Below are 9,828 nucleotides of genomic sequence, written 5' to 3'. Positions count from 1 at the left end.
TGACTAGATTCACCAGATGGACAAGAAGGGAATGGCTGGGAGTACCGACAACACAGCAGACAGTAGCAGGGATATCAGAGTACAAGGGCTGTAGTGGGGGGAAGGGAGGCTATCAGAGGGTGCCATCTGAGAAGTGGATGTACAGTTGACTAAGATGGTTTTGGATGTTCTGTGTGATATACACGCACACCCACACAAAATGAACAAATTTTTTTAAAAATGTATTATATTTGAGGAGGAAGCATGGAAATTTACATCATGCTAATTAGTAATCTATCATGCTAATTGAAATCTACCTGATGACTTTATAGACATACACAGGTGCCAAGGATCCAAGTGCAACCAATTATGACTAGTAATAATCAGATACATACAGATTAGAGATGCATGCGCTGAATCTCAGTGTTAGTAGCAAAAACAATGAGTCTTTCTGCAAGGAACAATATATTCTAAAATGAAACGGCGATCTTTTTAAAAGGTTAAAAACTCATTCAATTTGATGTCTTACAGGGCTTATACTGAGATCAATATTGTATAACTGTATTAATTCAACTGTGAACCTAGAAACCTACAACCACTTGTGAAAGAGATGAACTCTTCTTGCTCTGAAGTGTGTTACTGAATATGTTAAAGCTGTAGTGAAATGCTTCTTTTAATCATGTAGTTATTAAAAATTTTTTTAAATTACTTTAGGTTAAATAGCAGAGGTGATAAACACTACCAGTGAAATGTACCTGATGTCTTTATATCCATACGCAGGTAATAAGGATCCGAGTGTAACCGACTATTGCTAGTAATAATCAGATACATAGAAATTAAAGACACATGTGAGTGTTAGTAGCTTTAAAAATGTAGGAAACAGCATATCTTTGAGTGAAATGGAGATCTTTTTTAAAGGGTAAAAACTCATTCAATTTTATGTCTTACAGGGTTTATACTGAGTTCAATATTGTATAACTGTATTAATTCAACTGTGAACCTAAAAATTTACACCTACCTTTAAAAGAGATGTATCCTTGCTCTGGAATGTATTACTGAATATGTTAAAGCTGTAATGAAATGCTTTTCTAAAAAAAAATAGAAATAATGAAAACCATTAAATACTCTATCTTATGTCTGTGAAAAATTGTTTTTCAGTAACTTTGAACTGTGTAATGACTATCGTATGTAAAATGCAATGCATGTGTAACCAAAATGGAAAAAAAAAACCCATAGACATGTATGTCAATATCCTAGGATGTGAGTTTAGAGGACAAGGAAAATGTACCATATTGAAAAATCTTGTTCTTTCTTATTTTAAAAAAATTGGTTTATTTCATTTTATATGTATGGGAATACATACATGTATATGTTTGTCACATGAATGCTTGTTGTTCAAACAGGCCAAAGCACAGCATTGGATATTCTAGAATGGAGTTGGGAAACTGTTGTGAATCACCGTGCGGGTGCTGGGAAGCAAACCTGGGTCCTCTATAAGAACAGCAAGTGATCCTAACTGTTGGAACTTTCTCTCCAGCCCCCCCCCAAAAAAACTTTTCCTTATTTATACAAGATATGACATATGTCAGGTTCCAAAAATAGGAAGAACCCACCAGTTTTCAGACAATATGATTTCAGATTTAAACGTTCTTAGATACAATTTCTGAAATAATTCTGAATTCCAATTTGGGGAAAAATTGAAAACTATAAAACTGCAACTTATGCTCGATTTGCATAATGCTTTTTGGGAGAATAAAATATTTCACCACTTTGTTTCTATGCAAAGAAAATAAAAATATAAAAATACTTTGATAGCACTTTTATAATATACTTGTGCTCAACTTGTTTTGCTATCCCAAGACATATTGCTGTCCTAAGACAGGGGTCATGAGCAGAGCTTCTGAACTATGGTATCGATTAACTGTCATCATTCAAATGTCCCTCTGTGTCTCGCTTTGCCATAGTTCTCCCTTGCATGGTCCCTGCTGTCTCAGTATCTGACAGGATACGGTGTGAATGTGTGGGCTTCTTGGTTCAGTTTTTGATTCCCTAACTGCTACTTATATGTTGCTATAGGTCCATCAGATTTCTCTCTATTTTAGTTTCATGTTTTTTTGCTATGATGAAGTATCTGAAAAAATACAACTTAGGGGAGGGAGGGATTTATTTCAGCTTAAAATTTTAATCCATTGGTGTGGGGAAGTCGGGGCAGGAACTTCAAACAACTAATCATATCACATCCATCATCAAGAACAGAGAGAAATGGATGCACACATGCTTTCTTGCTTGTGCTCAGCTGAATTTTCCCACATTTACACAGCTTATGATATTTTGCCAATAGAACGATGCTGCCCACAGTAGGCTAGGTCTTCCCACATCAATTAAATAAAACAATCCCCCATAGTTGTGCCCACACCAACCAATGCATCCAGTCCCTCCTTGGGCCCCTCTTCCCAGGTGATTCTAAGTTGTGTTAAGTTGACTATCAAAGCGAAACATCCCAGTCTTGCTGTCACATCTGGGCTTCTCATGCCTTGTATGTGTGTGCTGTGCTCACTAGTTACTGTGTCGGAGCAACTTTTTAAAGAATTTGTTAACTCAGTATCCTTACACAGTTTAAAAATATTTTCTGAGTATCATAAGTCAAGAGGTATTTTTCTATTCATCCCTAAAACATATACCTAGCAATATTGTAATTTATTATACAGAATAATTGTTTCTTATGCCCTTTCATACAAATGTATACATACTTCTTAGACACACTGAGATGATCTGGATTTAAATACAATCATTCAGAATCCACTGTATTTTTCCATTGAATAGGCCTCCTGGGAAATCATTTAAATTACAAACAACATTTTCTTCTTTATGTTTATATTAACATATAGTAATTATGCATAACAAGGGGTTTCATTGTGAACTTTTCCTTTAAGTGTATAATGTATTTTGATCATCTCTGTTCCTAGTATCATCTCTTGTTCTTTCCCACTCCTACTCATCTCTTTCCCTTCACAGCAAGCTGTGCTTTCTACACTCTAGTTTCATATAGTGTTGCTACTGAGGAGGGTGGAAGGGTGGTTATTTTCAGGAGCATGGGTACTTTTCCAGGGGGCACCCCAAAGAGTATATTCTAGTAGCTAAGACCATGAACCAGATGCCCTAGATCCAAACACCAGCCTTTTCACTTTGTAATTGTGGAATTTTGGCAAACGGATTAAACACCTCCCTAGCTAATGTGAAATTTTTTTAAAAAAGGACTGATGTACAGCAATTTGAATGCACATTAAGCACTATAGTAATTAATAAGAGAATAGGATAAAAATACATATTACATTACCATGCAAAAAATATGCACACACACAGACACACTCACCTATAGATTAACACACAGACATGTTAAAACATACACATATACAGATACACACAGACACAAATACACACAGGCATATATTTATACAAGCATATATACATATAAATACACGAACACACACATATGGACATAAATGCACAGAGACACACACAAACACACACACACAGAGATAGAAACAAATATACATACAGAAATATATAAACAAATAGACACAAATACATACAGACATACACACATACAAATACACAGACACACAAGGACACAAATGCAGAAACAGACCCTCACTGAGATACACACATATACGAATACACACAAATCTATATAGAGACACACAGACACAAATGCAGACACACATACATAAATGCAGGCACACACATAAATATGCACAAGCACATATAAACAATAATGCAGCACACATGGACACACAGGAACATACATGGACACACAGGCACACACATAGACACACAGGCACACACGCCTGTTTGTTCCTTTTCCCGTTGACTGTGAAGCAATGAGAAAGTGGGTCACTCTGGTTCACACTCCGAGAAACCTTGCCACTCTTTTGTCAAGAAGAACATTTAAGACTTTCCTCTTTTTGTTAAATATATATTTTTTTAAGCCAGGTGTGGTGGCACACGCCTTTCATTCAGGAAGCAGAGGCAGGAGGATTTCTGAGAGATTCAGGCAAGCCTGGTCTACAGAGTGAGTTCCAGGCCAGCTGGGGCTACAGGGAAGCCCTGTTTCAGAAACCAACACAAACCAATACAAACAGATGATCTTTCTTTTTCAAAGTTCACCTTGTGTTTGAGATTGTCTGCTAGCCGCTATGGCAGACAATAATTTGAACAAATTTTATAGCAAACCTTAAAGCACTGTCTCAAGAAAATCACATTTCCTCCAGAGGATCTGTTGGTCTTGAATATGAAAACCAATGAATGGGACACACATTTGTCCTTATTTTTGCCATTGGGGCAATTAAGTGGAACCACATTCTATAAAATATGTCTATAAAATAGAAGAGAAGCTCTTGGGGTGGAAGGCACCAGGCTTCCCTCATTGAAGGAACTTAGGCATCTCTTAAGCACACATAGCCCATCTTTGGTTTAAGGACTGTGGGCTACGTATAGAGCACTGTCTTGGTTGATTAGGAATACAGTGAGAATAAATATGCTGACTCATGTCTGCCGCTGCTCTGCAATTCTATTTTATGCTGTTAAAGGTAATAAAGTATATCTCTGCCCGGAAAACAAACTTCCTTAATGTTGACATTTTCGAATTACATGTATAAAGTATGTATCATTCATTCACACTATATGCAATATGTAATATAAAACGTAAAAATAAACATATCATTATAATACTATATATTTTCTAACAGTATTTTTTAGAACTTTTTATGAATTTGTGATTTTTTTATCTATGTATCTTTGATTTTCAAATACATTTTTAAAATAGGCTTTTGCTAGGCAGTTAGGGTAAAAAGACCCCAAAGAAAAGTAGCCAATTTCTTGACTAAAACTCACAATGTCCTTGGGTCTCTTAGCAACCTACTCCATTCCAAAGGCCAAAAATGTTGAAAATATTTGGGAGCCTTTATCTAATCTTTAAGAGATTTTAGGGTTACCTCTTCAGAAGGGGGAATGTTAGAGTAGCCAAAAGCCACATAAAAAAATAAATCAAAGAAGGAGTACATGAACTTATCAGAAAAAGGTGATGGAGAGATATGGTAGGAGTTGGAGGGGGAGGGAGTGGGCGTGGATTTGACCAAAACACTTTATATGCATGTATGAAATTATCAATAAATTATTTATTTAAAAATTTTTTATTGCTAAGCATTTATTAGAAGCTGTATTCCCTTTTGGTAAACATGTTTTATCAATATATTTGTTTATTTCTTAGACTGAAAAGAAAGAATGTCTCTTAAGTACTTATTTTTGAATTTTTTTTTCTGAGCACTTGTGACTGGTAATAACAAACATTTGATTTAATGATCCTTGGGTTCTTGACATTTAACAGTCTTACGTTCCCAAGCTTAATTTGCTCATTAAACCCATGAAGTAGAAAACTATTGTGGAGAAACTCAGAAGATGGAGGATAAGATTTTGTTCTGGTTGGGATCTTAAATGGCCCCTGTATGCTAAAGGCTCAAGCACCAGCCTGTGGTACTGTTCTGGGGAGGTGGCACAGCCTTTGAAAGGTAGGGCCTGAGGGGAGGGAGTCAGATCACTGGGGTGTGCCCTTCAGGGGTCTTGAAATAGAGGCACCACCTCTTTTTGTCCTGTGATTCTTCTTCCACATGTCCTTGTCATGGTGTGCTGTGCCATCACAGGATCAAAGCACCATGGCTGACACCCAACAGACTGGAACCTCAGAAGTGATTTCAGACTTGACGTAAGCTTTGGAAACTAAAAGCCCTGAACTACAGGGTTGTAGCACTGTCTGGAGGCTAATAAGTAGATGTCCCTGGATTGCCCTCCACATGAAGTTTACTACGTTTGATACTAAAGAGGGAGCAACGTTTGATTTTGATTTGTTTTGTTTCTTGTTTTACTTTTGCATGTAGAGATATAGTCATGAAGCCTTGCTGCTCTCCACTTCCTCCTGGTATTTCCTCAGCTGGTGGGGGTTTTTATAGCTGGTCAGCATGTGTGGGGTGACCTCAGCTTGCTCAGCTCAGCCCTTTCCTTTCTTTTTCTCTTGAAAGTTACCTTACTGGGAGAGATACACATGCTGGTCTGCTTCATTGTTTTGAATCACAGGGTCTCAAACACCCCAAGAGAAAGGGTGGTACATTTCTCAATTGTTTTGTAGCTGAAATAGTGAATCACAGTAGGTTCACATTCAAGTCATTCATTATTCCCAAGGCATTTTTCACAAAGTTTTATCTATATATTTGAATAGTTTGTCTCTCTATTGTTCCCTAAAAAAAATTGAGGACTTAATTTATTAAATTGAATTAAGGCACACAAAAATAATTATAAACTTACTCTTTGAAAAACATTTGGTTTCATTGGTTTGTTTGAGGTTAGCCTACTGCAAATAATGAGAACTTATTTAAGAATCACCATAAGCTGAGTGTGGTGGGACACCCCTTAAATCTCGGCACTCAGGAGGCAGAGGCAGGTGGATCTCTATGAGATCAAGGCCAGTCTGTCTAAGAGCAAGTTCCAGGTCAGTTTGGCTACCAGGAAACCCTGTCTCAAAAAAAGACCAAAAGAACAAAAATAATAACAAACCCCACCACCACAAAAGTATTTACATTTACCCTAATTGGACTTATTTCAGCTCACCACGCAAGTAAAAATTGTGCAAGATTTTGAGTTTCCAGCCTTCTTTTACTTTTTGCTTATTTTTTTTAAAAAAATATTTTATTTTTATTTCAAGTGTATGAGTGTATTGCCTGCATGTATGTGAGTGCACCCGTGTCGTGCAATGCCGTGAAGGTGAGAAGAGGGTTTAGGATTCTCCTGGAACTGGAGTTAAGGATGGTTCATAGCTGCCATGTGGGTGCTGGGAATCAAACCCAGTCCTCTGCAAGAGCATCAGTGCTCTTAAACACTGCGTCATCTCTCCAGCCCCAACCTTTTGCTTATTTCTTTAGACACAGAACATTGTTATAACTTTTGTCTTCTGAAGTGGTTGTAGTTCATGAACGGCACATGGTAAATGATCACTCTGGGGATTTTTTTCTCCTTCCTGTCTACTTCTTCTTGTGTTTCTCTTGGTTTATTACCTGACTTAATTAGCATTTCCTATATCCTCCTGAGAAAAGTTGTAGGGTAAGTACATTGACTGAACTATCTTATTTCTGAAATATCTTTGTTCTATGCTACACTTAATTGATAATTATATACAGAGAATGATATCTTGATTCATTTTTAGTCTAGAATGCACAGCAGTCATTTTTGAGCATTCACCAATCACATAGGAATTTAATTTTTTTTCTTCATCTTGTTAGAACTGAAGCTTCTGTTTCATTTTTAGCACTAATGCTCCAATTTCCCTGTTTTAAGCCTACTTTCATTTCTATTTGCTTTTTATTGTATTTTCTTTTACAATTCTTCTGTGTTCTAAAATTTATATTGTGTTGTTTTCATATTTTCTTTAGTATTTTTAATTTCCATGAAATTTATATTCTCTTGAAATTCATTGTTAAAATTTTATTCTTTGAGTTCTTATCTACATTTATATATTTTTTTCCTAAGTGTATGAGGATTTTTTTTTCTGCATGTCTGTAAGTGTATCCATGCCTGCAATATTCACAAAAGCCCCAAAAGGGCAGGAGATCCCCTGGTACTGGATGGAGTTAAGGATGGTCCATAGCCTGCATGTGGGTGCTGGGAATGAACCCAGGTCCTCTGCAGGAGCAGCCAGTGCTCTTCACTGCTGAGCCATCTCTCCAGGCCCTCTATCCTTGATTCTTAGCTGTGAAATGCCTTACCTATCTGAGGATGAGATGATAGATTTTGCTTTATTTTTGTTTTCAACAGACTGCATTATCTTCCTTTTTTGGTCCAGGTTTTACTTCTATTTATTGCTGCTCTTGCTGTTATTGTTTCCTTATTTACCCTTCATATTGGAGGGTTTTCTACAAATGACACCTTCAGGTTTTTATTATTTCACTATTGTTAAAACATTGTTGAGTAGCAAATAAGTCCCCACTTTTAGTCACTTTTAGAAATAATAATGCCATTGTTTGCAATGTCAAAGGAATTTCTGCCATTGACATGAACTTCCCTAGAGAAGATAGGATTGGCACGTTTCTCCATGCTTCTGAGTGTTCACCTTCAACTTCATCTTTCTGTTGATGAGTTGTATTGTGAGGTGTGGAGAAAGTGGTTCTACAGCTCTACAGGGAATCACCGCTGTTCCATGTGGCACTCATCGTACAGTACGATGGACTGGAATGTTATCAAGATGATGGGGAGGCACAAGGCCTAACTGCAGTTCATGCTCACCTTGAATTTTTTTTTTTATTTCAAATTAGCCAGTTTTCATTTGTTAAATAAAAACACAAGGCTAAGTGCAGTGCCAAATGGTGATCAAAGATTTTCAGAGTCCTAAAGCTATGAAGAGGGAAGGATGTGTTTCATTTTTGTAATGTGAATTGATATTTAGAGGTAGAGGAGTTCAAGCTGGTAAAACACCAAGTCAATGAACACGTCAGTCCTAAGCATCATCCTGTCTGCCATTTCCATGTGAAGGTTACAGTGTGTCCTGCCAAATTCCTCTCCGTCCTGAGAGACCCATGTGTACCCACTGGGATTCCTGGGTCTCCAGTCCTAAAGCGCATTGACAAAACCGACATAATACATTCTATTTGGGTTTAAGCATGATTTACGACATCCGGGAAAGGGTGCCATACAAAGTCCCAGGGCCCATCTTCTACATTTTGGCTAAGCTTTGAGATCCACACCACCAACGCTGGGTGGTCTCCCCAGCTGTTCATGGCTTCCTTCCCTGTGTCCAAAATGGTGACTGCTCCTCCCCTCTTTTCCAGTGCACTCCGTGTTTCTCAGCGTCTTTCAGTGCCTCTCAGCAAGACCGGCCTCAATTCTCCCCTCAATTCAGTTCCAGCTTTTCAGAGGCCACTTACCCAACACATTCCTTATCTGCACACCTTTACTTTCAGGCCTCCCCACATACACACACTTTCCAGGTAGACCATTTTAAATTCCTCACTAGGAGTGTAAAGCCCTGGCTTCAGTCCTTAAGTTGGCGCTGTCGCCAGTGTCATGAACACTTCTCTGAATCGTGAACTACCATGGGATTCCACTAAGAGCATGGAAAGGGAAAGAGACCTGGACCCAAGTACTCTTCAACAGTGTATGATCATAAACTACATTATTTAATTATTAATTATGATTATATAGATGTAAAATTTGGGGCCTTTGTCCCACTATAACATTAACACTGAGGTATATGAACCTTTCAGAAGTCTGCCAGAGTTCAGAATGAGATGGAATACTGTTGAGTAGTTTCTGGAATTTTCTCTTCAAGAGTAGTTTAGCCTTGTATGAAACTGGCCACATAGACAAACATCATCTGCACATCCTCCTGTTGCTACTGCATTGATCATTGTCATTGTCTTGTTCAGTCAATGGCTCTTAGAAGAAATAATTAATCTGCTGTAATATTTTAAGAGCGAGTAAAGCAAAAATGATGAATTTAGGTCAGCATCCAAACCCAAAATTCACTTAATTCTTCTTTATTTACAAATGACTCTTCAATGGGGCTGGAGAGATGGTTCAGTGGTTAAGAGCACTGGCTGCTCTTGCAGAAGACCAAGGTTCAATTCACAGGACCCACGTGGCTGCTAAAAACCATCTGCAATTCTAGTCCCAGGGGAATTTGACACCTTCTTCTGACTTCCAGAAGCACTACACAAACACAGGTACACTTACATACATGCAAGCAATACACTCATACACATAAAATTAAAAAATTAATTAAATATTTGTTAAAAAGAAAATAACTCT

The sequence above is a fragment of the Nannospalax galili genome, unplaced genomic scaffold (genome assembly GCF_000622305.1).
Source record: "Nannospalax galili isolate Female #2095 unplaced genomic scaffold, S.galili_v1.0 scaffold446, whole genome shotgun sequence".
In the NCBI taxonomy this organism is placed as follows: domain Eukaryota; kingdom Metazoa; phylum Chordata; class Mammalia; order Rodentia; family Spalacidae; genus Nannospalax; species Nannospalax galili.
This window is presented reverse-complemented; position numbering follows the sequence as displayed.